Genomic DNA, 15075 nt, shown 5'->3' with positions numbered 1-15075 from the left:
TCATCCTGACTAGGAGACTATGGGGGCATCCTTCTGACAGGCCATCATACTATGTAGGGTCCATGATACTGTGTGTGTGGAGGGGGGGGGGGCAATGGGGATATCATACTATAGGGAGGCACTTTAGGTGCATCATGCTGTGGGGATATTATTACTGTGAAGTACTCATTGTGAGTGTGGGTGGGAGCAACATACTTTATAATGGCCACAAAAGGGGTTTCACTGGTGAGAACACTAAGGGGTTTCAATAGGGACATAATTACTGGGCATGGGCCATAGTACATGTCCTTCTCCTGGTATACAGTTGAAACCAGAAGTTTCCATACACTATATAAAAAGACACATATGCATGTTTTTCTCAATATCTGACATGAAATCAGAATAAACCTTTCCCGTTTTAGGTCAATTAGGATTACCATAATTTTTAATATTTGCCAAATACTGGAATAATGAGAGAGAGAATGTTTTAAGAAATTTTTATTACTTACTGCAAAGTCAAAAGTTTATATACATTTCATTAGTATTTGGTACCATTGCCCTTAAACTGAATGACGTTGTTAGAACCTTGCTCTTAGGTTTTTTCCTTTGCTGGTCACATGACCTTGTTGGCCTATTTAATCCTGCTCCGCCCTTCTGGCTTTGCTGGACTTCATTGTATAACTACTTTCTAGCTAGCCTGTGCTCTGTATCTAACTCTGTTAGTTTGCTTGGTCTACGGACCTCTATGTTCTGTATATTTTGTTTGTTCGTCTGTCTGCTACTATTTCTGTTAGGAGGTGTCCCATTTTCCTCCCAGTCCTTAGTACTTGTAGGGATTCCTTCCCCACATCTATAGATCTCCTCTCTTTCCTTAGCTCTGGTAGCAGAACATAACAGTAAGTCCAGCCTGCAAATTCTCTAAGGAAAGATTTTTCTGTTCCATCATGGTGTCGGTTCAGGATTTGGCTAAACACCTGCAGGGACTCTCTCTGGAGGTGGCCGAGCTCCGTCAGCATGTGAGTAACTGTCCAGGAGCACATTTCTTGGAGCCTAAGGTATGTTTGCCGGATTTATTTTTTGGTGAACACCGTGAATTTTTTTCATTTAAAAATGCTTGCTTATTGTATTTTCGTTTGAGACCCAAGTCCTCTGGGGATGAATCCCAGCGCATAGGGTTCATAATGTCACTTTTGCGCAAAGAGCCTCAGGAGTGGGCCTTTTCTTTGCAACCTAGTGATACATGCTTCAGATCAGTGGATAGTTTTTTTTCTGCTTTGGGACTATTATATGATGATCCTGACCGTGTCGCATCAGCTGAGACTGAGTTGAGACGTTTGAAACAGGGATCAGGTAATGTGGAAAAATATTGTACTCATTTCCGTCGATGGTCTACTCAAACAGGGTGGAATGATTCTGCTCTGAAAAGTCTATTTCTTGCTGGGCTCAATGAAAGGGTTAAAGACCTGCTAATTGCTTATCCTACACCTGAAGATTTGCAACAGGCTATGCAATTAGCTATAAGGGTGGATAGGAGACTGCGTGCAAGGGTTAATGAGAGCAAATCCTCTGCTATGTCAGTTTCTGGTTATGAGAATGTGTGTACTAACAGTGGTGAACCGATGGAGATTGGATCGGTGGCACCTCGCTCTCAAGAAAAAGACCGTCGATTTTCTGAAGGCTTGTGTTTCTATTGCGGAAAATCTGGTCATTTGATTAAAGGCTGTGAGCTTCGTATGAAGAAAGAAAAAAAAAAGGTCAGTCATGCCCGTATTGCCTGTTTAAATTCCAAGGGTGTATTTTTAGCTGCTTCCACGATTGCTCAGGAAAAATTAATGGAATTTCGGGTGTTTGTTGATTGTGGGTCTACTCTGAATGTAATTGATGGGGGATTCTTGGAAAGACTCAATTTAAAACCCGAACCTTTATCATCCCCCATTGCTGTGGTTTCTGTGGATGGTTCCCCTTTGAAGAATATTACTCTCAAGGTCTGTGAATTTCCTCTCACTATTAATGGTGTTCACCATGAGAAATTGGATTTGGTAGTTTTGAATAACTTGCCTTCTCCAGTAATATTGGGATTGCCCTGGTTAAAATTTCACAATCCTGTACTGGATTGGTCTACCAGTGAAATTAAATCCTGGAGCCATAAATGTTATGACAAGTGTTGTAACTGGCGTATTGCAGCTTTGGATAGGGGAGAATTGCCTGTTCCTATTCAGGATTTTTGGAGAGTTTTTCTGAGAAGGAATCGCAGGTTTTGCCTCCCCATAGAGACTATGATTGTTCTATTGAATTTGTCCCTGGAGCAACTCTTCCTAAAAGTTGTTTATTTAACCTTACTATTCCTGAGAGGAAGGCTTTGGAGGAATACATACAGACAAGTTTGGCCGCCGGTCACATTAGGCCCTCTAAGTCTCCTGTGGCGGTTGGATTTTTTTTTGTAAAAAAAAAGGACGGCGGTTTACGTCCTTGTCTGGATTTTCGTGAGATTAACAAAATTACTGTACGCAATCCTTACCCACTGCCATTGATTCCTGATCTGTTTAACCAGTTAATGGGGGCCAAGTGGTTCTCTAAAATTGACCTTAAGGGGGCATACAATCTGTTGCGCATGAAGGAGGGTGATGAATGGAAGACTGCTTTTAACACTCCTGTGGGTCATTTTGAGAACCTGGTTATGCCTTTTGGTCTTACTAATGCTCCTGCATTTTTTCAGAATCTTATTAATGACATCCTTAGACCTTTGATCGGCAAAAATGTGGTTGTGTATTTGGATGACATTTTGATTTATTCGCCGGATCTGGAGTCTCATTGGCGGAGCGTACGTGAGGTATTACAGTTATTAATGGACAATTCGCTTTTTGCTAAGCTGGAGAAATGTGAGTTCGCTGTACAGAGAATCAGTTTTTTGGGTTACATTATCTCCAGCGAAGGTTTTGAGATGGACCCGGTTAAAGTTCAAGCTGTACAGGAATGGCCTAGGCCTATTGGTTTGAAATCGATACAGAGGTTTTTGGGTTTCGCCAATTATTACAGAAAATTCATAAAAAATTTTTCTAGTATTGTCAAACCTCTGACCGATCTCACCAGGAAAGGTGCTGATGCGGTTCAGTGGTCTTCTGAGGTCATTGAAGCTTTTGTGTATCTCAAGGAGAGGTTCACCTCTGCTCCCATCCTTATGCAGCCTGATGTGACTAAGCCGTTTTTGGTTGAGGTTGATGCTTCCTCTGTGGGGGTTGGCGCAGTATTGTCTCAGGATAACGGGGATGGATTACATCCCTGTGCCTTTTTTTCAAAAAAATTTTCGGAGACTGAACTGAATTACGATATTGGTAATCGGGAATTATTGGCTATTAAACTCGCATTTGAACACTGGCGCCACTTCTTGGAAGGTGCGGAATTTCCCGTTCAGGTTCTTACGGATCATAAAAATCTGATATATCTTGATGCTGCCAAGCGCCTGAATGCCTGTCAGGCTAGGTGGGCACTGTTTTTCTCGCGGTTTAATTTCTCCGTTACTTACATCCCTGGTACTAAGAATGTTAAGGCGGATGCCTTGTCTCGCAGTTTTTCTCCCATAGTCGGTGCTGAGAAAGAGGAGAACATTTTACAAGAAGGTGTTGTGATAGCTGCTTTGGACTCCGTTTTGGAAGATGAGATTCTTAAAGCACAGGAGAATGCCCCATCTAACACTCCTCATGGGAGGTTGTTTGTGCCTGGGACCTTTAGGAGAGATTTGTTTGTTGAGTGTCACGAATCTCGGTTGGCAGGTCATCCCGGAATCTCTGAGACCAAGAGACTGGTGGGTCGCAGTTTTTGGTGGCCTGGATGGCAGAAGGAAGTCATTAAGTGGGTGCGTCAATGTACTATATGTGCTAGATCTAAGTCCTCACATACTCCTGCTGCGGGGTTGCTTTGTCCTTTGGAGGTTCCCAGTGCTCCTTGGACACATTTGGCTATGGACTTTATAACTGACCTTCCCCCCTCTGAGGGTTTTACTGTCATCTGGGTGGTCGTGGACCGTTTTAGCAAGATGTGTCACTTGGTTCCCTTCGTCAAACTGCCCTGCGCTAAAACTCTCGCTAAGGCCTTTGTCAAGGAAATTGTCAGACTTCATGGCGTTCCTACTGACATTGTTTCTGATAGGGGTCCTCAGTTCGTGGCTCGTTTTTGGCGTGCCTTTTGTGACAGGTTGGGAGTTCATTTGTCGTTCTCGTCCGGATATCATCCTGAATCTAATGGCCAGACAGAAAGGAAAAACCAGGATGTTGAGCAGTTCTTGCGTTGTTTTGTGGCAGACAATCAAGAGGGGTGGTCTGAGTTTCTGCCACTTGCTGAATTTGCTCTGAACAATCATACATCTTCTTCTGCTGGTTGTTCGCCTTTTTTTTGTTGTTCTGGGAGACATCCGTCGTTTGGGTCGTTCTCCAAGTTGGGATCTGCCGTGCCTGAGGAGGAGAATTTTTCCGGTGATTTGGAGAGAGTTTGGACGGATGTGCGTGGTAATCTTCAGGAGGCCAACAGAAAATCTAAAGACTACTTTGATAGGAAACGACAGGAGGTTTTGTTCGCTGTTGGTGACATGGTCTGGTTGTCCTCTAGGAATCTGCGGTTGAGGATTCCTTCTAAGAAATTGGGTCCCAAGTTTGTAGGGCCCTTTAAGGTGCTTCAGGTTGTCAACCAATCTGCTGTTAGGTTGGAGGTTCCTACCTCCTGGAGAATTAATCCAGTATTTCATGTCTCTCTGTTAAAAAAAGCTGTTGTGTCGGATGGTGACGCCTCTGCCTCTGTTCCTCCGGTGGTGGAGGACGGGGAATATGAAATTTCTCGCATCCTTAACTCTAGACGGTATAGAGGTAGTTTGCAGTATCTTGTGGCCTGGAAAGGTTTCGGACCCGAGGATAACTCTTGGGTGAGGTCAGATGATGTTTCCGCGTCCAGACTTATCAGAGCGTTTCACAGGAGATTTCCTGATAAGCCTGGTCCTAGGGGATCCGGAGGATCCTCTTAGAAGGGGGGGTACTGTTAGAACCTTGCTCTTAGGTTTTTTCCTTTGCTGGTCACATGACCTTGTTGGCCTATTTATTCCTGCTCCGCCCTTCTGGCTTTGCTGGACTTGATTGTATAACTACTTTCTAGCTAGCCTGTGCTCTGTATCTAACTCTGTTAGTTTGCTTGGTCTACGGACCTCTATGTTCTGTATATTTTGTTTGTTCGTCTGTCTGCTACTATTTCTGTTAGGAGGTGTCCCATTTTCCTCCCAGTCCTTAGTACTTGTAGGGATTCCTTCCCCACATCTATAGGTCTCCGTACAGACTAGCTTAGGACTTTAGCAGGTCTGATCGCAGGATCAGGTTCCCTGTTACATCGTAGGGATTCAGCTGAGTAGGGACAGATCTCCTCTCTTTCCTTAGCTCTGGTAGCAGAACATAACAGACGTGGGTCAAACGTTAGGGATGTCCTTCCACAAGCTTCTCACAATAGTTGGTTGGAATTTGGGCCCATTCCTCTTGACAAAACTGGTGTTACTAATCCAGGTTTGTAGGTCGCCTTGCTCGCATCTGCCTTTTAAGCTTTGCCCATAAATTTTCAATAGGATTGAGATCAGGGCTTTGTTATGGCCATTCCAAAACATTGACTTTGTTATCCTTAAGCCACTTTGTTACCATTTTGGCAGTAAGCTTTGGGTCATTGTCCATTTGGAAGATCCATTTCTGCCCAAGCTTTAACCTCCTGGCTGATGTCTTGAGATGTTGCTTCAGTATTGCCACATAATCTTCTTTTCTCATGATGCCATCTATTTTGTGAAGTGCACCAGTACTTCCTGCAGAAAAACGACCCCACAACATGAAGCTGCCACCACCCCCGTGTTTCACAGTTGGGATGGTGTTCTTAAGCTTCCAAGCTTCTCCCTTTTTCCTCCAACCGTAATGATGGTCATTATGTCCAAAAAGTTAAATTTAAGTTTCATCAGTGTCTCCAAAAATTAAGACCTTTGTTCCTGTGTGCATTTGCAAACATTAATGTGGCTTTTTTATGTTTCTTTTGGAGTAATGGCTTCTTCCTGGCAGAGTGGCCTTTCAGCCCATGTTGATACAGTACTCGTTCCACTGTGAATATTGACACAATCTTACCAGCATCTGCTGTCAACTTCAAAAGGTCTTTTGCTTTTGTCCTTGGGTTGAGATGCACATGTCGGACCAAAGCACGTTCATCTCTGGGGCACAGAACCCATCTCCTTCCTGAGCGGTATGATGGCTGGATATTCCCTTCTAGATTGTACTTGCGTATAATTGTTTGTACAGATGAATGAGGCACCTTCATGTATCTTGAAATTGTACCCAAAGATGAGCCAGATTTGTGCAAGTCTTCCTGATATCTTGGCTGATTTCTTTAGACTTTCCCATGATGCTACACAAAGAAACAGTGTTTCAGGTGTGCATTAAAATACATCCACAGGTCTGTCTCTAATTAACTCAGATATTGCCAAAAAACCTGTCAGAAGCTTCCAAACACATGACATCATCATGTAGGCAGTCCAGAATTGTTTAAAGGCATAGTAATCTTAGTGTATGTAAACGTTTGACTTTGCAGTACGTAATAAAAATGCCTTAAAACATTCTCTCTCATTATTCTGGCACTTGGCAAATATTAAAAATTATGGTAATCCTAATTGACCTAAAACGGGAAAGGTTTATTCTGATTTCATGTCAGATATGGAGAAAAACATGCATATGTGTCTTTTTATATAGTGTATGTAAACTTCTGATTTCAACTGTATATATACCCACTTTTTTATTAGTAACATCGTTTTTAAGGTTGAAGAAAGACTAAGTCCATCTAGTTCAACCCATAGCCTAACATGTTGATCCAGAGGAAGGCAAAAAAAAACCCCATGTGGCAGTATATATAACCTGTAATATTATACTTTTCAAGAAAGGCATCCATGCCCTTCTTAAATTTTAGTAGTGAATCACTCATTACAACATCATGCGGCAGAGAGTTCCATAGTCTCACTGCTCTTACAGTAAAGAATCCGTGTCTGTGATTATGATTAAACCTTCTTTCCTCCAGACGTAGAAGATGCCCCCTTGTCCCCGTCTCTGGCCTCAGAGTAAAAAGATCAGTAGAAAGGTCTTTGTACTGTGCCCTCATATACTTGTACATAGTAATAACATCTCCCCTAAGCCTTCTTTTTTCCACAGTAAATAACCCCAAGTGTAATAACCTGTCTTGGTATTGCAGACCCCCCAGTCCTCTAATTACCTTGGTCGCTCTTCTCTGCACCCGCTCTAGTTCAGCTATGTCTTTCTTATACACCGGAGACCAGAACTGTACACAGTATTCTAAGTGTGGTCGCACTAGTGACTTGTATAGAGGTAAAATTATGTTCTCCTTATGAGCATCTATGCCTCTTTTAATGCATCCCATTATTTTATTTGCCTTTGCAGCAGCTGCCTGACACTGGCCACCAAACGTGAGCTTGTCATCCACCAATACACCCAGGTCTTTTTCAGTGACAGTTTTGCCCAATGTTTTACAATTAAGCATATAATTATACATTTTATTTCCTCTGCCCAAGTGCATTACCTTACATTTATCCCCATTAAAGCTTATTTGCCATTTATCAGCCCAAGCTTCTAGTTTACATAGATCCTCCTGTAATATAAAATTGTCCTCCTCTGTATTGATTACCCTGCAGAGTTTAGTGTCATCTGCAAATATTGAAATATTACTCTGTATGCCCCCTATAAGGTCATTAATAAATATGTTAAAAAGAAGGGGGCCCAATACTGACCCCTGTGGTACCCCACTGTTAACTGAGACCCAGTCTGAGTGTTTTCCATTAATAACCACCCTTTCTTTCCTATCACTGAGCCAGTTCTTAACCCACTTACATATATTTTCCCCTATCCCCATTGTTCTCATTTTATGTATCAACCTTTTGTGTGGAACCATATCAAAAGCTTTTGAAAAGTCCATATACACAACATCCACCGCATTTCCTTGGTCCAGTCCAGAACTTGCCTCCTCATAAAAACTGATCAGATTAGTCTGACAGGAACGGTCCCTCGTAAACCCATGTTGATATTGGGTCATGAGGTTATTCTTCTTCAGATACTCTAGTATAGCATCTCTTAGGAAACCCTCTAGGATTTTACCCACAGTAGAGGTTAAGCTTACTGGCCTATAATTTCCAAGTTCAGTTTTTGTCCCCCTTTTGAATATTGGCACCACATTTGCTATACGCCAGTCCTGTGGTACAGACCCTGTTGTTATGGAATCTTTAAAGATTAAAAACAATGGTCTATCTATGACATTACTTAATTCCTGCAGTACTCGTGGGTGATTTTTAGACGCCGCCGTACTTATTGGGCAGCCAATTAGAACTTTTGCTACGGGGCCCAGTGATTTCTATCTATGCCACTTCTGCTGGAGTAAGGAGCCTCTTAATAGGTTTGTTGCATCTTTGGGCTGTCCCTGCACCAGAGAATGAAATCTATGCCAGCATAGATTTCAGTTAAAACGTACATCAATACAAATGGCTATGGCATTAGTTGCTGCTTGACATATAAACTGAAAACCTTCAATATTTTAATTGTATATGTGTCCTTCTGATAAGCAGCATGTCCACAAATACACAAATTACAATTTTTTGAGCAGGGATAGATCATGCCCCATTTTGCTAAGACCCACCCAATTTTTGAAAAAGTTCCCGAGCTGGTGTAGAGGGGATAATACATTGCGCCCTGTGTCTACAATCAGAGAAGACATCACCAGTAAGTCAGTGGATATACAGTGAACCAGTAGGCCTGACATGTCTGTTAAATGTATGGACCAATGATTTACTATATGTGCTAAAACATTGGGAAGGCCAACAGGTCCTCTTTAACCCCTTCCCCCACCCTGCAGCGTACATATTATGTTGCAGGAACAATGTATGGCACATAATTTGTAGGTGTCGCCTGTGTTATACAGCCAGCATCCTAATCTAAAGACTTTTTCCAACTGAAATGTTTCTGCTAAATTCACAAATTGCATATTTGGTATAGATTTTCCATAGCATATCTGCAGCAAAATCCTTTCATGTTAAATACAGATTTTGCTGCAGATTTGGTGCAGACTTTACCTTTTCAATTGCAAAGGTGAAATAAGCGCTGAATCTGAGTAAAGAGTAAACAGGATGCAGACTTTAAGTCTGCATGGCAGGTCAGTTTATGCTCAGAAAATATCCGCAATGTGTAGTTGATATTTTGTGAAACCTCATTTACTTAGCTGGTATTGTATTATGCTGCGAATTTCCTGCATGGAAATCCATTCGGAAAATACGCAGAGCCTTGTTTCTCAGGATCAGAGGGGGTCCTAGAAGTCAGACCTGAAGTGATCGGGATGTTATCTACTATCTCATGGACACTTGGTATTACTTGGCCTCAATTATTCAATTTAGCTGCAGAATCATTCCTTTAACTCCTCTAATACTCTTCTTTACTTATCTAATTTCAGGCACTCTGGGGGAAATTTACAAAGGGTCCTGTAAAGGTTTTCTGCTGTTAAAAAGCTGCATATTTTATCTTTTCACAAATGGTGGAGCAAGATCACCCATGATCTGACTGATTTACAATATTTTACAACCAAAATTTATGTAAGTTGTAGTAGAATTTGGTGAGGATTGAAGTTCTGAAAATCTGTTACATGGTGTAGGGCACTTTAAGCCATGTTCCCACCTAACAAGTGACCGCAATAAAAAATTCAATACCTATCCACTGTTTATTGTGTTTTTGTTGCTTTTTTTAAATGCTGTTTCCTTCCTGATTTTATGCTTTTTTTTAGGGAGGAACTAAGCACAGGGCCATGAATATGTGATCTGTTTTACAGAATCCCATGTCATACGCTGTACCACCCTCTGCCTTCTATTGTTGAATAGCCCAATATTGTTTTGATTTTTCGATGGTAACGTTCTCCATTACACGTCTCGTTGCAGACTGGGTAAGGTCAGATGAACTGATCGGTGCGTGGCCAGTGCGATAGCGAGGTCCAGCCACAATACGACTCTTTCCTGACAGTGAAATCGACTATCAAATAGATTATAGGTAAATGCGTGTAAGATGATTACTTCTTGTTAATGGGCGTGCATTCTTTGCACAACCATGAGACCATTAACAAGAAGTAATCAATTTACATGCATTTCCCTATGTGTGCTGGCGGAGCTCCAACCACTTCATTTTACCCTACAGTTATTCTAGTCTTGCTTCTTGCTACTAAAGGACAGTACAGTCCATACTGGTTTATATTATATACCTATAGCAGTCTGTGCCATGATATGGGGTTGTGGACATCTATAATATATCCGGGGATGCGTGTCTCTATCGGAAGCCTTTATAGAGTGCGCATGCGCGACGCGCAGTCAGGCTCCAGACAGAATCATTCATCCAGCCGTTACAGGTAAGAGGAGTGTGTATGGCGCCGGAGATCACGGTATGTGTAGACACTGAACGCATTCCGCGATCTCCGGCGCCATACTTACATACTTACCAGACCGGGAGGAGCATTGCCGCGGCGCCTCTCTTCGCCGGAGACCGTGGCAGGAGTGAGGCGTTGGATCGGTGCATGCGCATAGCGCTATCCGGCGCCATTTTACTGAAGACACATTTACAGTGTATCTTCAGCAAAATGGCGCCGGACAGCTCCGGCGCCGCACTCCTCCCCCGGCCTCCGGCAGAACAGGACGCAGCAGCGCTGGAGCCCAGAGAAGAAAGGTGAGTATAACTGTTTATTTTTTTTGTATGTGTGTACAGTGTGAAAGTGATGAGGGGGCCACACATACCAGGATTGGTGGGGGGGGCACACATACCAGGATTGGAGGGTGAGGGGGCCATACATACCAGGATTGTGGGGTGAGGGAACCATGCATATATCAGGATTGGAGGGTGAGGGGATCATGTGTTAGAATCTACAGTATTTTGTTTTAATATCGCCCATCTTGTTGTGGTTTGCTGACATCTAGTATTTTCCTCTGATGCTGGGTTTCTTGGTCACGTGATCTCTGCACCCTTTATTACTCAGCACCTGGTTCCCATTCCCTGCTGGACATCACTTTTGTTACGCTTGTGCTCTGGCTAAGTAGCCTTGTTTAGTTCTTTGTGCTTTGGACAATTGTTATCCTGGGACTTCTTGTTCCACCAGTTTTGTTCCCTTTAATCTTCATTTCTGCAACTAAGTTTTCTGTTATGAGGTCTCCTGCTTTTGCTCCTAGTCCTTAGATCTTTTAAGGACCCCTTTTCCTTTCCTACATGTCTTCGTTTGAGTTCAGTGCAGGAGTTTCGGTGGGGCTATTCATAAGGAATAGGGCACCCACCCCAGCGTAGGGTTAAGCTGAGTCTCAGTGCATGGACAGCTTTTCCCTCCTATTCCTTAGTTCTAAGTTGCAGAACATAACATCATGCATACCAGGATGAGGGGTACCACACATACCAGGATTGGGGTGTGAGGGGACCATGCATACCAGGATTGGGATGTGAGGGGTACCACACATACCAGGATTAGGATGTGAGGGGCCCATGCATACCAGGATTGGGTGGTGAGGGGTACCACGCATACCAGGATTAGGGGGTGAGGGGTGCCACGCATACCAGGATTGGGGAGTGAGGGGACCATGCATACCAGGATTGGGGGGGTGAGGGGTACCACACATACCAGGATTGGGGGGTGAGGGGACCATACATACCAGGATTGGGGGGTGAGGGGTACCACACATAACAGGATTGGAGGGTGAGGGGACCATGCATACAAGGATTGGGTGGTGAGGGGTACCACACATACCAGGATTGGGGAGTGAGGGGACATGCACACCAGGATTGGGGGTGAGAGGTACCACGCATACCAGGATTGGGGGGGTGAGGGGTACCAAACATTCCAGGATTGGTGGGGGGGGGCACACATACCAGGATTGGAGGGTGAGGGGGCCACACATACCAGGATTGTGGGGTGAGGGGACCATGCATATATCAGGATTGTGGGGTGAGGGGATCATGTGTTAGAATCTACAGTATTTTGTTTTACTATCGGCCATCTTGTTGTGGTTTGCTGACAAATAGTATTTTCCTCTGATGCTGGGTTTCTTGGTCACGTGATCTCTGCACCCTTTATTACTCAGCACCTGCTTCCCATTCCCTGCTGGACATCAGTTTTGTTACGCTTGTGCTCTGGCTAAGTAGCCTTGTTTAGTTCTTTGTGCTTTGGACAATTGTTATCCTGGGACTTCTTGTTCCACCAGTTTTGTTCCCTTTAATCTTCGTTTCTGCAACTAACTTTTCTGTTAGGAGGTCTCCTGCTTTTGCTCCTAGTCCTTAGATCTTTTAAGGACCCCTTTCCCTTTCCTACATGTCTTCGTTTGAGTTCAGTGCAGGAGTTTCGGTGGGGCTATTCATAAGGAATAGGGCACCCACCCCACCATAGGGTTAAGCTGAGTCTCAGTGCAGGGACAGCTTTTCCCTCCTATTCCTTAGTTCTAAGTTGCAGAACATAACATCATGCATACCAGGATGAGGGGTACCACAAATACCAGGATTGAGGGGTGAGGGGACCATGCATACCAGGATTGGGATGTGAGGGGTACCACACATACCAGGATTAGGATGTGAGGGGCCCATGCATACCAGGATTGGGTGGTGAGGGGTACCACGCATACCAGGATTAGGGGGTGAGGGGTGCCACGCATACCAGGATTGGGGGGTGAGGGGACCATGCATACCAGGATTGGGGGGTGAGGGTTACCACACATACCAGGATTGGGGGGTGAGGGGACCATGCATACCAGGATTGGGGGGTGAGGGGTACCACACATAACAGGATTGGTGAGTGAGGGGACCATGCATACAAGGATTGGGGGGTGAGGGGTACCACACATACCAGGATTGGGGAGTGAGGGGACATGCACACCAGGATTGGGGGGTGAGAGGTACCACGTATACCAGGATTGGGGAGTGAGGGGTACCACACATACCAGGATTGGGGGGTGAGGGGACCATGCCTACCAGGATTGGGGGGTGAGGGGTACCACACATACCAGGATTGGGGGGTGAGGGGACCATGCATACCAGGATTGGGGGGGTGAGGGGTACCACACATAACAGGATTGGTGGGTGAGGGGACCATGCATACAAGGATTGGGGGGTGAGGGGTACCACACATACCAGGATTGGGGGGAGTGAGGGGACCATGCACACCAGGATTGGGGGGTGAGAGGTACCACGCATACCAGGATTGGGGGGTGAGGGGTACCACACATACCAGGATTGGGGGGTGAGGGGACCATGCATACCAGGATTGGGAGGTGAGGGGTACCACACATACCAGGATTGGTGGGTGAGGGGACCATGCATACAAGGATTGGGGGGTGAGGGGACCATGCATACCAGGATTGGGGGGTGAGGGGACCATGCATACCAGGATGAGGGGTACCACACATACCATTATTGGGAGATGAGGGTCCCATGCATACCAGGTTTGGGAGGTGAGTGGCCATGCATACCAGGATTGGGGGTGAGGGGACCATGCATACCAGGATTGGGGGATGAGGGGACCATGCATACCAGGATTGGGGGGTGAGGGGACCATGCATACCAGGATTGGGGGTGAGGGGTGCCATGCATACCAGAATAGGGATGAGGGGTACCATACATACCAGAATAGGAATGCGGGGTACCATGCATACCAGGATGAGGGATGGGGTGCCATGCATACCAGGATTGGGGATGAGGAGTGCCATGCATATCAGGATTGGGGATGAGGGGTGCCATGCATACTAGGATTGGGGATGAGGGGTGCCATGCATACCAGAATTGGGGATGAGGGAGCCATGCATACCAGGATTGGGGATGAGGGAGCCATGCATTCCAGAATTGGGGATGAGGGAGTCATGCATACCAGGATTGGGGATGAGGGGTGCCATGCATACCAGGATTGGGGATGAGGGGTGCCATGCATACCAGGATTGGGGATGAGGGGTGCCATGCATACCAGGATTGGGGATGAGGGAGCCATGCATACCAGCATTGGGGATGAGGGGTGCCATGCATACCAGGATTGGGGATGAGGAGTGCCATGCATACCAGGATAGGAGATGAGGGGTGCCATGCATACCAGGATTGGGGATGAGGGGTGCCATGCATACCGGGATTGGAGATGAGGGGTGCCATGCATACCAGGATTGGGCATGAGGGGTGTCATGCATACCAGGATTGGGCATGAGGGGTGCCATACATACCAGGATAGGGATGAGGGGTACCATGTATACCAGGATTGGGGATGAGGGGCCCATGCATACCAGGATAGGGATGAGGAGTGCCATGCATACCAGGATGGGGGTGAGGGAGCCATGCATACCAGGATTGGGTATGAGGGGTGCCATACATATCAGGATTGAGGATGAGGGGTGCCATGCATATCAGGATTGGGCATGAGGGGTGCCATGCATACCAGGATTGGGCATGAGGGGTGTCATACATACCAGGATAGGGATGAGGGGTAGCATGTATACCAGGATTGGGGATGAGGGGCCCATGCATACCAGGATAGGGATGAGGAGTGCCATGCATACCGGGATTGGGGATGAGGGTTGCCATGCATACCGGGATTGGGGATGAGGGGTGCCATGCATATCGGGATTGGGGATGAGGGTTGCCATGCATACCAGGATTCGGATGAGGGGCCAAGCATACCAGGATGGGGATGAGGGGTGCCATGCATACCAGGATGAGGGATACCATGCATACCAGGATAGGGATGAGGAGTACCACACATACCAGGATTGGGGATGAGGGGTGCCATGCATACCAGGATTGGGGATGAGGGGGCCATACATACCAGGATTGAGGATGAGGGGGCCATGCATACCAGGATAAGGATGAGGGTGCCATGCATACCAGGCTGGGATGAGGGGTGCCGTGCATACAAGGATGGGGATGAGGGGTGCCATGCATACCAAGATAGGATGGTGGGGGCAGCACAAATATCAGGAGAGGGGTAGAACATACCAGCATGGGAGACCATATACCAATAAAAATGCTCGCCACCCGGGCGTAGAATGGGTTCAGT

Source organism: Phyllobates terribilis, unplaced genomic scaffold (genome assembly GCF_046119375.1).
Source record: "Phyllobates terribilis strain yellow unplaced genomic scaffold, ASM4611937v1 Scaffold_12__6_contigs__length_324123572, whole genome shotgun sequence".
In the NCBI taxonomy this organism is placed as follows: domain Eukaryota; kingdom Metazoa; phylum Chordata; class Amphibia; order Anura; family Dendrobatidae; genus Phyllobates; species Phyllobates terribilis.
Note: the sequence above shows the minus strand (reverse complement) of the source record.